A 16,003-nucleotide genomic window follows, 5' to 3' on the forward strand; every position below is an offset into this window, starting at 1 on the left:
AAATTGTGCAAAATGGGTATACACTGAAGATCAAAGTCACATATCTGAACATTACATCTTCAGCAGCTAAGTCTGGCTGGTTCAGGGAGTCCATATACTCATTAACAAAAATGTGTCAAAACATCATTTAAAACTGTTAATGAAAAACTCCAACAAATAATTCCGACACAATCTAGACTTTAAGATTATCATCAAATGAGTGGAAATCAAAAAAATCTGAAATTTGATTTTGTAGGAAATATCCACCTTTAACCTGTAGATCTGTTCTTAATGTTCGTTAATCTCAGATGTTAGGTAGACGGCCCCAACAAAAAAACAGGCAGTACAAAGGCAATTCATGTAAGGCCTAAGGCAATTTAGACTTGACATACAAACAAGATACCAAAAATCATCCTTATCCACATCCTTTCCTAGCAAAAGATCTCGGTTTATATATGTTCTTGTACAAATAACAATCTAGCATCTTATTCTTCCATCCTGGGAATTTGTCACTCTTTGTCCAGATAACCTCTAAACGAGCTGCATCCATGACAGAAAACCTAACATTCTCCTGCTGTAACTGTTAGTTCTACATAATATTTAAGCAGTTTGATACAATACCATGGATTGAGATTACCCTTATTTCTCTGAAAATGGCAATTAAATAGGTCAATTGTATGTGACAAGAAAAAAACATATATAGTCTTTTGGTCTCAGAAGAGCCACATCTTGGACAATGTACTTCTTGAATTTGGGGAAAGTACAGTAAAAGTCAAAAAGTCTCTGATAACCTTGAAGCGTATCTTTAGAAGCATATCATTTTAAGATGGATTTTACAAATCCTTCTGCCAGTGTTGCTAAAGATATGGGAACCTCCTGCTAATTGAGCTATTTATTCACCCATTTCACTAGATGTTTGGAAACATAGGAAAGATAACATTACTAGAGAACAAAAATTCTTGTAAATTGAAGAGAGGTAAAGAGAAAATCAGGAGATGGACCATTCATTCAGTAAGACATCGTTAAATAAATCACAGGTCTAGAAAACTGAAAAAAAGTCATATTGTGCTGATATATGCTGAAAAGTCTTAATTGTAAAATCCAAACATAATTAAAAATCAATTTGAGATATGATGTTTGTCAAGTTTTGCAACTGCCATTCCTAAAACGTAATCTTAGTAAAGGATTGGCTTAGTGCAGAGGTCCAGCTATAATAAGAATTAAGGGCCTGATTTAGAGTTTGGCGGATGGGTTTCTCCGTCACAAATGTGACGGATATCCTGTCTGCCTTTTTACAAGAGCCATAGGATATAATGGACTTGTAATACGGCAGACTGGCTATCTGTCACATCTGTGACCCCATAACCTGGTCCACCAAACTCTAAATCAGGCCCTAAGGAAAAAAAATATCAAACAGAAAGAACAGAGAACGCTTTTGCTGCGCATGATGCATAAGAGCAGCCAAAACATTGATTCTCACCATGGACAAATATCTCTCATTTAGCAACTCTATTTTTAGGCCGAGCATCACCGCTGACTTGTATCTCTCTGTGGGGCTTTGACAAACACACCCATTGACATTGGCTGTTAGCTGCAGCATTAAAAATGCTGGCTTCTGATCGGTCTATTACTGCAATTGTCCCTCCTTTGTGTGGCTCCTTCCTCCCATGGCAATTTACTAATGGTTTCTTTTGGTTGTCCAGCAGGAGGAGGCAGTTCCGCCTAGTCGTCACAACATCACACCCCTCTCCTTCCACGCTTCTCCAAAGCACCGGTCCTACCTTCAAATCTGGCTGCTATGTTGGAAATATGGAGATACTGGTGTTTTTTACAAGCAGCATAGCGAGAAAGAGGTTTATTGTCGAAGTCATTTGGAACTGTGAAGTATATATTGAATGTTTAGTAAACAAGATTCATTGCGCATCTGTCTTTTGCACAGTTATCCTAGTAATTTAAGTTGCTCCACTCAAGTTTGACTACGTTTTAAATTGTGCTGAATTATTTTCGAAACATAGAAGCGGTCGGATGTCTTAGTCGGGGGTAAAGTTTATAGGGGTTAGAAGTGAATCGATGAAATCAATCACTCAATCAACCAAGGGTTTGTGAAGCGGGCTAGTCACCTGTGAGGGTCTCAAGGCGCTGGGGGGAGGGGATGCAGCTCCAGATCAGTCAAAGAGCCAGGTCTTGAGGTTCTTCCTGAAAATGTGCATAGTGGGGGAGCGTCTGATGTGGACTGGGAGCTTGTTTCAGGTCTTTGCTGAGACATAGGAGAAGGCTCTTCCGCCTGCTCTGGGCTTGTGGATGTGCAGTGTCTCTGCTAGGGGGAGGTCAGCAAAGCGAAGGTTCCTTTTGGGTACATGGAAGGAGATCCTTTCGTTGACGTATTTGGGTCTGATGTTGTGGAGGAATTTGTAGGCATGGATGAGTCGCTTGAAGGTTACTCTCTTTTTGACGGAGAGCCAGTGGAGGTCTTGTAGGTGCTGGGTCATGTGTTAGTGTCGAGGGGTTCCGAGGATGAGTCTGGCTGTGGTGTTTTGGACGGTTTGGAGCTTGTGCAGCAGGGTTTTGTTGATTCCGGTGTAGAGGGTGTAGCCGTAGTCCAGTCTGCTGGTTATGAGTGCGTTGGTGAGGGTCTTTCTGCATTCAGGTGGGATCCACTTGAAGGTCTTGCGGAGGATTCGGAGGGAGTTGAAGCAGGTGAAGGCGACGGCATTGATTTGGCGAGTCATGGTGAGGGAAGAGTCTAGAATGATGCTGAGGTTTCAGGCGTGATCTGATGGAGTGAGCGGGTTTCCGGGGGCGGAAGGCCACCAGGCGTTGTCCCAGGCAGAGGAGGAGGGTCCAAGGACGAGGACCTCTGTCTTCTCCAGTTGTTCATCCAGGCTGCTACGTCTTTCATTCCTTCCTGGAAGCTAAGTCTGGTGTCTTTGGGGTTCTTCGTGAGGGAGAGGATGAGCTGGGTGTCGTCAGCATAGGAAACTATGCTGAGCCCATGCTGTCTGAAGATGGCGGCGAGGGGGGCCATGTAGATGTTGAAGAGCGTGGGCCTGAGTGAGGATCCTTGTGGTACACTGCAGTTGATCTCAGTGGGTTGGGAGAGGAAGGGTGGGAGTCTGATCCTTTGGGCTCTGCCAGTGAGGAAGGAGCAGATCCAGTCAAGGGCAGTTCCCCGTATGCCGGCGTCGTGGAGTCTGGTGGTGAGGGTGCTGTGGGAGACGGTGGCGAAGGCTGCGGAGAGGTCTAGTAGGAAGAGGGCTGCAGTGTGGCCTTGGTCGAGTAGCATGCTGATGTCGTCGGTGGTGGCGAGGAGGGCGGTTTCGGTGCTGTGGTTGCTGCGTAATCCAGACTGGGAGGAGTCAAGGATGGCATTCTCTTCGATGAAGGTGGTCAGCTGGGCATTGACGAATCTCTTGGTGACTTTGGCTGTGAAGGGAAGGAGAGAGATGGGCCGGTAGTTTTTCAGGTCGGTCGGCTGAAGGTTTCTTGAGGAGGGGCTTGACCTCTGCTCACTTCCAGTCATTGGGGAAGATGCCGGATTTGAAGGAGGCGTTGCTGGTACTGCATAGTTTGGGGGCTATGGCAGCGGTGGCTCTGTGGTAGATGTGCAGTGGGCAGGAGTCCAAGGGGGTTAATGAGTGGATTTTCTTCATGGACGTGGTGGTGTCTTCAGTGGCGGCCGGTTTCAAGGTAGGTAGTGATGGTGTGTTGCATGTCAGTGGTGGGGAAGAGGGTGGTGTCTGGAATCTGTTTGCGGAAGTTGTTATAGAGGGCCTTGATTTTCAGGTGGAAGTAGGAGCTGCGCTTGTTGCAGAGGTCCTGGGATGGAGTGACGTCCGTTGCTTCACTGGGGGGGTTTGATGATTTGCTGTATGACATTGAAGAGTTCTTTTGCTTTACTTGCATTGGTGTGGATTCTGTTCTTGATGATAGTCCTCTGAGTGACTCTTATGCACTGGTGGTATTCAGTCATGGCGTTCCTGTAGGTGTTCTGGTCTTCAGTGGTTTTCCTGTTACTCCAGAGTTTCTCGAGGCGTCTGCAGGAGCGCCTGGCTTCTAGGAGGTCGGTGGGTAACCCGGCGGCCTTCAGGGGGCATTGTCTAACAGGGTGGCAGAGGGGTGCGATCTTGTCTGCACAGCTGGTGATCCAAAGGTGTAGTTCTTTGGCTTCGGGGTTGGCGTCATTCATGGCAGAGGGAGGGTCGTGGAGGAGGGTGGTGTTGAGGTGTTCTTCTGTGACCTTGCTCCAGTTCCTTTGTGGCGGGCGCGGAGCGGGCTTAGGTGCAGTGGTGGTGTTAAAGGTGAAGTGTACACAGTGGTGGTCGGTCCAGAGGGGCTGGTTGGTGTGGCTGCAGTGGATGTTTGTCCCTCCTGAGAAGATGGGGTCGAGGTTGTGGGTGGTGACGAGCTGCTTTAGTCCGAGGATGAAAGTAACCCAGATTTCAAAAAATTCTTGCCGCCATACATTTTAAGAACACCGGGTCTTTAACCATTAACAATAAATAACAAGATCCGAGTGTTCTCGTACACACTTATTCTGGGCAATGTAGTATCTGTGACTCGACGATCTTAGGGAGTACACTGTAAACACAGTCCTTAGCAGATTTTACACTTAAAATGTGCAAATTTATATATACATTTTGTTGTACGCGCTGAAACTTTACACACATTAGGACAACACAAAAAGTGAAGGCACTGAAGATTTTTTTTTTTGCTCAATAAATTATCAATACGCTGAGAGATGGAATATCTTCGATACTCCGCGGTCGGCGTTCATCCACCAAAAACAATATTCCGTCAGTGCAACATACATAGATGGTCTATGTGCTTCTGTAACCAAATTCCCTTTTCAGCTGACGTCAATGTGTCAGGATACCTGAGTGGTCGAAAGCAGGTGATTCCAGAGTAAAGTATTTCCCTATGGGTGTTCTGGTTTTCTACTGGAGGGGGGTTTCGAATCCCTCTTCTGACGCTCCTCATTTGTTTTTTGTAATGTTAAAATGTTTTTTCTTAATAATTGGCAGCTTTCTTTTCCATATAATTTTATATATTATATAAGTATTTTAATTTCAGTAGCATGTTCTGAGTCATTCACCACAAAAGCACATTCAATAGCTGTAGAAAGCTAAATGCAACAGACAAACAACAAAGTAATGCGGCTCACACACTATTCAAAAGTACTGTGTTTATGTTTGCTACTAGTGCTAGTGTGGCAGGCATGCTCGCTGCTGCTTTTGTTCTGTGTTCATGTGTGTAGGATTTCTTTGTTGTTTTTTTGCGTGTTTCTTTCTTAAACATTAACCAACACAAATAGCTTTGAAGCACTGTGTTTATGGCTCCTTTGTGAAAATCTCTTGTTCCAAACTCCGTTCGGTATTTGATAATTTATCTGCTTGCCATTTAGTTTCGTTTATTTAGACCGCTATTGTTTGTGTTTAATTCACTTATTAGAACATGTATGTGACATGCCTCCCCTGTGTGAAAATAAAATGTACGCTGACTGCTGCAGTGGTGTTTTGATACAGTTCTTAGGCCGTAGAACTTGTAGTAAGACGTTCCATTGTCCAAACTCCAGCACTTCCTCTGACGTTATGTGTTGTGGTGGCCTGATTATTACTCTTTCTGTGGTCCATTTGGCACAACTTATATTTCTGTTTGTGTTCTTTATTCCACCTGAGATTGTGGGCCTGTTGCCAAGTTGAAAATTCACATCCTGGGGGTTCATCCAGCCTTTCATCCTTCTAAGGTCGATACAAGCAGTACCACTGCATTTTTGTGTTTCTTTTTTAAACATGAACCTCTAGTAATGGGCTTTGAGGACTTTGCTTATGTTTGCTATGTGTGTCGTTGTAGCAGACATGTTCGCTGCTCCTTTTGTTCTGTTTATATGCGTCCAGGATATGTTTGCTACTAAATCAGCCTTCTCTGGTCCCATCATTAATTCCTCATTCTAACTTCTATACATACTGCTACACCTGCGTCTCTATTCCCAATAGTTATTCTTAATCTTTAAGCAATGCTGCAGCTGCATCTCTCTTCCCACCGGGAATTCTTCATTCTTACTGCTATAGCCACTGCTGCAGCTACTTCTCTGGTCCTACCCTTAATTCCTCATTCTAACTCCTCCAGCCAGTGGGGCAATTGTATTTGTAGTCACACTAGTAATTCCTCATTTTAAATCATCTAAGAGTGCTGCAGCTGTGTCTGTGCCCACTGGTAATTCCTCATTCTTAGTCCTCTAGCCAGTGCTGCTACCAGCTTCTCTAGCCCCAGTACTAATTCCTCATTCTAAATACTATACACACTGCTGCACCTTCTTCTCTGCTCTCATCAATAATTCCTTATTCTATACCCCCGTCAATAATTCCTCATTCTAACTACTCTCAACAGTGTTCCTAACTGCTTCTGTTATCCCGTCCATAATGCCTCATTCTAAATACTCAACACATTGCTGCTACCTGCTTTTCTGCCCTCAACGGTAATTCCTCATTCTAAATCCTCTACACAATACTGCAGCTGCTTCTCTAGTCCCAGTGGTAATTCCTCATTCTACGTCCTCTATGCAGTGCTTCAGCTACATTTGTATATATATATATTTTTTACAGAGTTTTATATAGCGCAAACTAAAAAAATGTGAGATATATTGCATTGCAAATGCTTGTTTTAGATAGCAAAAACACTAATGGCTCTTTTACAACCTATGAAAAATGTAGCAGAACTTTCTGTTGTAAGTCTTGAGTTGGATATAAATACACACCAATTAAAAATGCCTCTTAGTTCTCATAACTCATGAGAAAAAGATAGGAAAGGGTGTAACTTTACTTTGTTTTCACGCAGTGTTTTACTACACAGTGGATTGAGAAAAAAGCCCTCTTCTGAAACATGACTAGACAATTTGATACAACAATGTGTATGTTGAGTAGATGACATTGACAGAAGAATTGTTAGTGGCAATACAGGCTATAACTTTGATGCATGAGATGACTTCATTGAATGAATGGCTAATGATGCAGTGGGAGGGGTGAGGTATCAGGGTGAGGCTGAAGCCAAATACAAACTATACAAATCTGTAGAGAGGGCTTAAGTGCCTAATTTTCTGAAAAAATGTAAGTGCAGGGTCTAAAACAAATTAATAGGAGCTAACTGCTGAAACCAGGGGCTGCCAAATACCCGGTCTGCTTAGTTGTGACTCCACCTCCAGCCTCTTTCTTCAGTCATTGTATTCTTCCTGTTTTTATCCCACTTTTGCAGGTTCTTTTTCATCCATACTTTCTCCATTTGTTACTGTTTCCTACCCTTTTCTTTCTCCAGTGTCTGCCTTTCTCTTTTTTATTCTTTTTTCTCCTGTTGTTCAGCAATAATGGGTGCTGGTGCCACAACCTTTCACCACCGGCACAAATTAACCACATTGTTATCAATCAATCAATCAGGTATTTGTTAAGCATGACTACTCACCCATAAGGGTCTCAAGGCACTGTGGGTAGGGGTGGGGGGGTTAGCAGGCTGCAGTCCATCAAGAGGGGGGGGTCTGTCGAAGAGCCAGGTTTTGAAGTTTCTTGCGAAGATGGGGAGCGATGTTGTCTGTCTGAGGTGGAGCGGAAGGGCGTTCCATGCTCGGGCCGCAAGGAAGGAGAAGAAGCAGCCTCCTGATCTGGTCTTTCAGGTGTGGGGAACCACAGCGTACGAGAGCTGGTCTGATCATAGGGTCCTCTGGGGTGCGTGGAATTTGAGTCGGCTGTTCAGGTATGCTGGTCCGGTGTCATGGAGGGCCTTGTGGGCGTGGATGAGCATCTTGAAGGTGATTCTAGCTTCGATGGGGAGCCAGTGGAGTGTGCGTAGGTGCTGGGAGATGTGACAGTGTCTTGGCAGGTCGAGTACCTGTCTTGTGGATGTTCCGTAGCTTGCGGGTGAGGTTTTTGTTTATTTTGGCATGGAGTGCGTTGCCGTAGTCGAGTCTACTGGTGACCAGGGGATCAGTGACGGTCTTTCTGTGTTCGAGGGGGATCCATTTGAAGGTCTTACGTAGGAGGCAAAGGGTGTGGACTCAGGAGAACGAGACAGAGTTGATCTGGTGGTCCATTTTGAGCTCGGAGTCCAGGATGATTGCCAGGTTGCGTGCATTGTCCGTGGGCGGTGGGCCACCAGGTGTCACTCGAGGCATTGGGGTTTGGGCCCATGAAGAGTACTTCTGTTCTGTTGGTGTTTAGTTGTAGACAGCTGTTTTCCATCCATTTGGCGATGGCTTCCATCTCTTCTCGAAAATTGTGTCTGGCTGTATTGGGTACGTTGCATAGTGAGAGGATGAGGTGGGTGTCATCGCTTATGACACAATATTGAGTCCGTAGGTTCTGAGGATTAGGGGCGAGGGGAGCCATGTAGACGGTGAAGAGTGTAAGGCTGAGGGTGGACCCCTGAGGGACTCCGTAGGTGGTAGGTGTAGGGTTCGAGAGGAAATGAGGGGAGTCTGACCCGCTGCGTTCTGCCGGAGAGGTAGGAGTGGATCCAGTTGAGGGCCTTGTCTTGGATCCCTGTGTCATGGAGTCTGCGTATTATGGTCTGGTGAGAGCCTGTGTTGAACACCGCTGAGAGGTCGAGGAGGATGAGGAATGCTGTTTCTCCTTTGTCCAGTAGGGTGTGCATGGCGTCTGTTGCAGCGAGGAGGGCGGTTTCCGTACTGTGTTTTTTTCTGAAGCTGGATTGGGAGGAGCAGAGGATGTTGTGCTCTTCGATTAATGTGGAGAGTTGGCTCTTGATGGCTTTCTCGATGACTTTAGCTGGGAACGGGAGCAGGGAGATGGGTCTGTAGTTTTTGAGGTCGGTGGGGTCCGCCAAGGGTTTCTTCAGGAGGGGTTTGACCTCGGCATGTTTCCAGTCGTCGGGGAACATGGCGGTTGCCAGGGAGTGGTTGATGGTGTGGCAGAGCATGGGTGTGATGGTGTCAGCGGCTCTGTTGAAATTGTGGTGGTGCAGGGGTACGTGGGGGCCCCGGAGTTGATTGACTTCATCGTCTTCAGTGTGGCTTCAGTGGTGAGGGCTGTCCAGGTGTCAATTGTTGGCTTCAGGGTGTCGGGGGTGGTTGGCGAGGGTTCAGTGTGTTGGTTGTCTTCGTCGAAGTTGTCGTAGATGCTCTTGATTTTGTGGTGGAAAAAGGTGCTGAGTTTGCTGCAGAGGTCGTGTGAGGGAGGGATGTCTGTGGACTCGCTGGTGGGTTGGGCAAAATCCTTGATGATGTTGGAGAGTTCTTTGCTGTTGTGTGCGTGAGTGGATATTCTGTCTTCAATCGCTTTTTTCCTTGTTTTTCTGATGAGTTGGTGGTGGTCGTGGGTGGCGGCTCTGAAGTTGTTGTGGGCTTCTGTGAATTTGGTGTTCCTCCAGGCCTTTTCGAGGCGGCGGCAAGTGTGTCTCCACTCTCAAAGTTCGGTGGTGAACCATCTAGCTTTCTTGGCGTGGGTGTTGTTATTTTTCTTGAGGGGGGCTATGGTGTTGGCGCTGTCGGAGATCCATCTGTGCAGGGTTCAGCCTGCTTCGTTGGCATCGTCGTTTTCCTCGATGGTTGGGTGGAGTTGTTGAGTGATGAGGTTAGCTGGTTGTCGGTGATTCTGGTCCAGTTTCTTCATGGGAGCAGGTTCTGGTGTCTGTGGATGGTGGGTGTTCTGAAGGAGAAGTGGACGCATCGATGGTCAGTCCATGGGAGTTTGGTGGTGTGGCTGACGGTGATGGAGTTACCTGTTGTGAAGAGGGGATCGAGAGTGTGTCCTGCTGAGTGCGTGGGTTCGGTCAAGATCTGGCGGAGCCAAATGTTGAGGAAGTTGTCCTGGAGGGATGTGGTGCTGGGGTCCAGTAGGTTGTCGAGGTGAAAGTTGAGGTCTCCCAGTAGGGTGTAGTTGGTGGGCAAGATGGCATGTGGGGAGATGATGTCCATGATGGAGTTTGCGAAAAGTCCACAGGGGCCAGGGGGTCGGTAGATGAGGGTTCCTTGGAGGGTGGTGGTACGGCTGGCCAGTATCTTGAAGTGAAGTGTTCCATCAGGTCTGTAGGCTCATCAGGGAGTGTGCTCAGGCAGAGGGTGGATTTGTGGACAAGGCGATTCCTCCTCCTGGGTGGGTGGGGCAGTCCTTCCTGGAGATCTTGTATCCTTAGGGAATGGCGATGGCGATGTCCGGTCCTGAGGGGGTGTTGGTCCATGTTTCGGTGAAGAACGCTACGTCTGAGGTGTTGCTGTCGAAGAGGTCCAAGATTTTGGTTGCTTGTTTATGGAGGGATCTGATGTTGAGGAGGATGCATTGCAGTATTTTCGGTTGGGTTGTGGTCTTGCGGGCGGGTTGCGCTGGATCTTGGCGGTGCTGCAGGTGTGCTGGCAGCAGTGACAGTTGAAGAGTTCGTGCTTGTCGGCTGGTGATGCTAGCTTGCAGTTGTTGTTGCGTACTGGGTTGAGAGCGTGGAGTGCCACTGGGTCATAGCATTGGTGTTGCAGAGGTCCAGGGTTCCTGGTGCTGGTCGCGGTCGGGTCGCGGACGGGAGCAGACGGGCTTGCCTTCGGCGCACCAGCGGTGCGGACGGGCAGCGGCCTCCATTAAGTAGGGGTCAGGGAGGGCTGGACAGCTGTGAGGCGGGAGCGGGGAGGGGAGTTGAATTGGGCCGGTTGCATTGGTCGTGCTGGGGGAGAGGGGCCGCAGAGGCAGCAGCGGCAGGGAAAAACGGGTAGAAAAAGGCAAAAAGAGAGGAAAGAGTGGAAATAAGGCAGTGAAAGGTGCAAGAAAAGTGGGGGAAAGATACCGAAGGAGAGTAAAAGGTGGAGCTTGAAATCAGTAAAAAACTAGTGAAAACAGAGGAAAGACACAGAGGGGGAGTGAAAGGGGGAGATTGAAATTAGTAACAAAAACTAGTGAAAACGGAGGAAAGACACAGAAGGAGAGTAAAAGGGGGAGACTGAAATCAGTGAAAACGAGTGAAAATGGAGAGAAAGAGCAGAGTGAAAGGAGACAGAGGTCCACTGGACCACCAGGGATGAGGTGCAGGTAAAACCTGCGGGTGGAGGAGGGCCTCGAACACAAGCACTCAAGAGTGCTGGGGCTTGGGGGAAGGCCTCACTTGATGGTGGAGCTGCAGAGGGGTAGATCAATTTCACTGACGATGAGTCATAGAACAATGAATACAGTAAACCTGAGTGACACTGAATCCTTATGTAGTTTCTTGTCCACATGCATCAACAATATTTTGTGATAAAATGAACACGTAGTGTCTGCTTTTCCTTTTTCAGACATATCAGTATCTTGTCTGTATTTCACAAAGAAGGAGTGAGTTTCAGCTTAGATCAGATTTCTCTTAACCATGATAAACACAGGAGCTATAATTTGGCAAACAAGTTTATGAACTTCTCACGAAATACTATATACTGGGGCCTTTATCTTTTAGCAAGTGCCAGAATATTTCCCCAAAGAAGCATTCAGTCCCTCAGGTGTCAGTCTGCGTGTCATGGAGTTTACGAAGCTAAGATGCATAAAGATATCTATTCAGACCTCCCAGATTAATGTGGCAATGGTTTTAGAGTAGCACTGTTGCTGTTAAGTTTGAACACCTGATTTTCACCAGAATGGGCCTCGATGATGATGATGCTGTTGTTGTTTTTACTTCCTTTCAGCAATGTTGTTGCTGTTAGTTTTGTTTGAACACTTAAATATTGCCAGAGGAAGCATTAATGTATTTGCTCTTAATATTCAGAATCACAGCCATTTGATTATGGGCTATCTTGTTTTTAGCCATTACCCAAAGTATTTTCCCTTCACCTATATCCCATTTGAAACTATATCAGGTAGTAGCTCCTCGCGGTGACTCCCTGAATGAGGACATTTGATGACAGTGAAGGGAGGCATAGCGCACCCTGCTTATTACCACCCCGAAATGACCAAAGATGAAGTAAACATGGAATCACAAGTTGCAGTGTGCTGTAGATTCTCCAGAAACTGTTTTGGCTAGGCAGTGTGGGGAGCGTGCTACCTGCGCTGAATCTGTTGTCATCCTAATTGGAGGAATTAATTTTACAGACTTCTCCAATTAGTCCCTGTCTCATGAGCGCTAAATTAACGCCCAACAATAAAAAGTAAAACAAAAATATAGGGGCTGCAACAAAAGAGTAAAATATGCAAACGAATGCACGGCCCATCAACGTGATATCGTCAATTACACTGCGCTGCGGCTATGAAATCAGACTGCTTGGCAGCGCCACCAGTCTGGGCGCTCACTTCTGGTTTGGCATCACTCCAGGAGAATTACCGTACACAAAATTATGTTAAGACTCTTATTCCTGGGAGTGTCATAAGCGAGGAGGTTTTGATGAGTGTAAAACACTGCAGTAGACTCCATTCGAGGAATTATCATAAAAGCTGTGACAGCCCGACCTCTCCTAATCCTGTTTTGCTCTCACTTGTGAAACTATTCCTTTTGGCAGCCGGTCTAACCTTATTAAGCATGTAATTGGCGTCCTCGGCGGTCACATTCGAGTTATCATTGCTGGCTCCATGCAGGGTTTTGCAGGGATTTCTCTACTCTGGTTGATTCACTCTACACGTTCTCCTCCTGGGGGGCTCCCGGCTCCATTCATCTCAGAGGTAGGTTAGCCAGGCTAGCCGTAATTAGATGGGAGAGGAGAGCAGTCAAGGAAAATTTAGATAAAATGGCACAAAATAAAATGCATCACACAAATAGCTTGCTTAGTTAGCCTTTGATGGTGAGGCTTTTCGAGGCCAAAAGACTATTAAAAGGTTGGTGAGGGCAATCCTTCTTGAAGCCACTGACATTTTTGTAGCTCTTCATCAGGCAGTTCACAGGTACTTTCCTCATTGTTTAATAAAGCAAAATTCCTAGGGTTAATAGAGTGCTAAAATATTTTTTTTAATGTAAATAGCCCATAATAGTGCTGGTTGTAGGGTTGATTCATGAGTGGACTATTTGTACAAAGTGTGTGCCGCCATGTTGTTGGTGTGTATTGAAGATCGAACGAGGTTGACAGGTGGCGGCCAATGTCCGTCCATGAAAAAATGTGTGACCTCAGTCCCCAAGGTCCCCAGTCAACCCTTTGGAGGTGAAAATCTCTCTGCGTGCCCAGGTGTAACCTCTCAGCATAATCTGGCCCTATGCATATGTATGAGCCCCACAGGCTGTTCTTTGCAGCAACCATCCAAAGGCTTCTCAAGGGCGCGAGGCCTCCACCAGCAGCGCATTGCCAATCAGGTATAAAGCAGAAGAAGAGGGGATGCAGCAGCGCTCTTTACCCCGCGGGCCATGCTCCTCTGGGGCTCAAGGTCACAAAGCGCTGGTGGTGGGGGGGCAGGAGGGCTGTTATTTCCCCAGTGACATTACTTATGCCGGTCAGGGCATGGGGTGTCTGCGACGCGCCAGCCGCGCTGTGCATGGGATCTCTCACTGCAATAGAGGGCTCTGGTGGGGTCATTTCCTTTATGTGTCGGCGTTCTTATGGGCAGCCATGGTTCAAATGAGAAAGAAATAGGCTGCAAAGTCCCGCATGATGAGCCTAAGTTTGCACCCATTTTTTGTCCTTCCTTCACACACGTCACATTACTGTAGAGCCATGAATGGAGAGCAACAGATTTTGTTATCAGGAAAACAAATTCTGGTTGCCCTGAACTTCGAAAGATGTTGTTGGCATTAATATAACAACTGTATTTTGAGTGGCACCTATATATATATATATATATATATATATATTCTTACATGCCAAACTTCACGATCAAAAAGAGGCGCTGACTCCGTGAATCTGAATCCAAACTTTTATTTCTTAGATCAGTTGCTGCTTAGACGCGTTTCGGCGTTACCGCCTTGTATATATATATATACATATATATATATATATATGTATATATATATATATTCACTGAAAAAACCATAGGTTATAGACCATATATAGTTAGGAATTAGCATTTAGAAAACCATATTTTACTCACACAAAACCATTGAAATTCCATATATAGTTAGTTGCACTAACTATATATCGCGCACCCGCAATCCACTGCTGATGATGTCACATATTACATCATTCATGACATGGTCAGTGACATCACTGATGACATCACTGATGACATCTCAAATGACATCACTGATGACATCATCTAGTGTCTGTGTGTTTTTGTAAAGTTTAAATACGTTTTACATATTGAAGAATGACTGGATGTATGGAAGACTGAGTGTGTGTGTGGCTGGCTGGGAGGTGTGTGACTCTGTGCATATCAATGTGTACTTGTATCAGTGATTGTATAAGAGAGTAAGTATGTGTTAGTATATGTGTGAAAAGTATGGTGTTCTGTGTTTAACTATAGATGAGGAAATCGAAGTGTGATTGATTCTTCACAGGACTGACTAGGTGTATGAGTGCATATGATAGTGTTCTAATAATAACTGACTGTATGTATGAGTAATTGTATGGGTGAATGAGTGAATGTGTGTGTAGACGTACGAATCAGTGAGTGCGTATGTAGTAACTGGTATTGGTGTGTCATGATGTCATCAGTGATGTCATTTGAGATGTCATCAGTGATGTCATTTCAGATGTCATTAGTGATGTCATCAGTGATGTCACTGAAGTATGGTGTTCTGTGTTTAACTGTATAGATGAAGAAATGGAAGTGTGATTGATTCTTTACAGGACTGACTTGGTGTGTGAGTAACTCCATGGATGAGTGGCAGTGTGTGACTGTCTGCATAGGTGTATGAGTGCATATGATAGTGTTGTAATAATAAGTGACTGTATGTATGAGTTATTGTATGGGTGAATGAGTGAATGTGTGTGTAGACGTAGGAATCAGTGAGTGCGTATGTAGTAACTGGTATTGGTGTGTCATGATGTCATCAGTGATGTCATTTGAGATGTCATCAGTGATGTCATCAGTGATGTCATTTGAGATGTCATCAGTGATGTCATCAGTGATGTCACTGACCATGTCATGAATGATGTAATATGTGACATCATCAGCAGTGGATTGCGGGTGCGCGATATATAGTTAGTGCAACTAACTATATATGGAATTTCAATGGTTTTGTGTGAGTAAAATAAGGTTTTCTAAATGCTAATTCCTAACTATATATGGTCTATAACCTATGGTTTTTTCAGTGAATTTTCAAGGTTTTGTAAATGCTAATTCCTAACTATATATGGTCTATAACCTATGGTTTTTTCAGTGAATTTCATTGGTTTTTTAACAGCTAATATCTGTAGCTGTAAAATGTATTCTTCTTTAAATCCAAAAATATATTTTATATGTTTATGAATAATTTTTTTTTAAAATAATTTTTTTTCTTCGTTCCCGCTTCGCGAATCGGGAAGCTTCCCGTTAGCTGACCTTGATGCCGCGAAATAGACCGCGAGCCGGTAAACGTTTCTTTACCGCAAGTGCCGCGTTAGAAAACAACATCGTGACGCCTCCCGTCCGCATGACGTTTCACGTTGTCGCGTGATACGTCATATGACGTGCTACGTTAGCGAACTGGTATGCGAAGCGAGTCGCAAAGCGCAGGTTTCTGGAAGCAAACCGGGAGGCCCTGCAAAGCGCTTAACGTAAACACAGCAAGTCATGTGACTTGGTAATAACACTTTTCATTGGTTCATTTCACTTTTGGTTTCCTAATGATGTAAGACTAGGTCATATAATCTAAAATGAACACTTTTGATTGGTTGAGAACTCTTGTTTTTCCCAAATGATGAAAATCCCTCCTTCTTTCCTCACTCTGACTTTCATCATTGTGAGAGAAAGACCCTTTGTGATCACTGAGCAATGGCTTCTTTAGTAGCTTCAGCTGGTGCTTCCCCACCACCTCCACCACATCCAAGGAAGAGTGGACCACCTGCTCAAGTTATAATTCAGCAAGAAGAGGAAGAAGAGGAAGACGAGGAAGAGCAGGAAGAGAGGCAGTTTTTGCCTGAGGAACCCAGGACGTCTCACCGGAAAGAAAACTTCATTTGGCAATTTTTTAAAATTCCCAAAGGTCAGAAAAAAGTAAATGCAAGATACGTAAC

This window comes from Lissotriton helveticus, chromosome 3_1 (genome assembly GCF_964261635.1).
Source record: "Lissotriton helveticus chromosome 3_1, aLisHel1.1, whole genome shotgun sequence".
Taxonomy (NCBI): domain Eukaryota; kingdom Metazoa; phylum Chordata; class Amphibia; order Caudata; family Salamandridae; genus Lissotriton; species Lissotriton helveticus.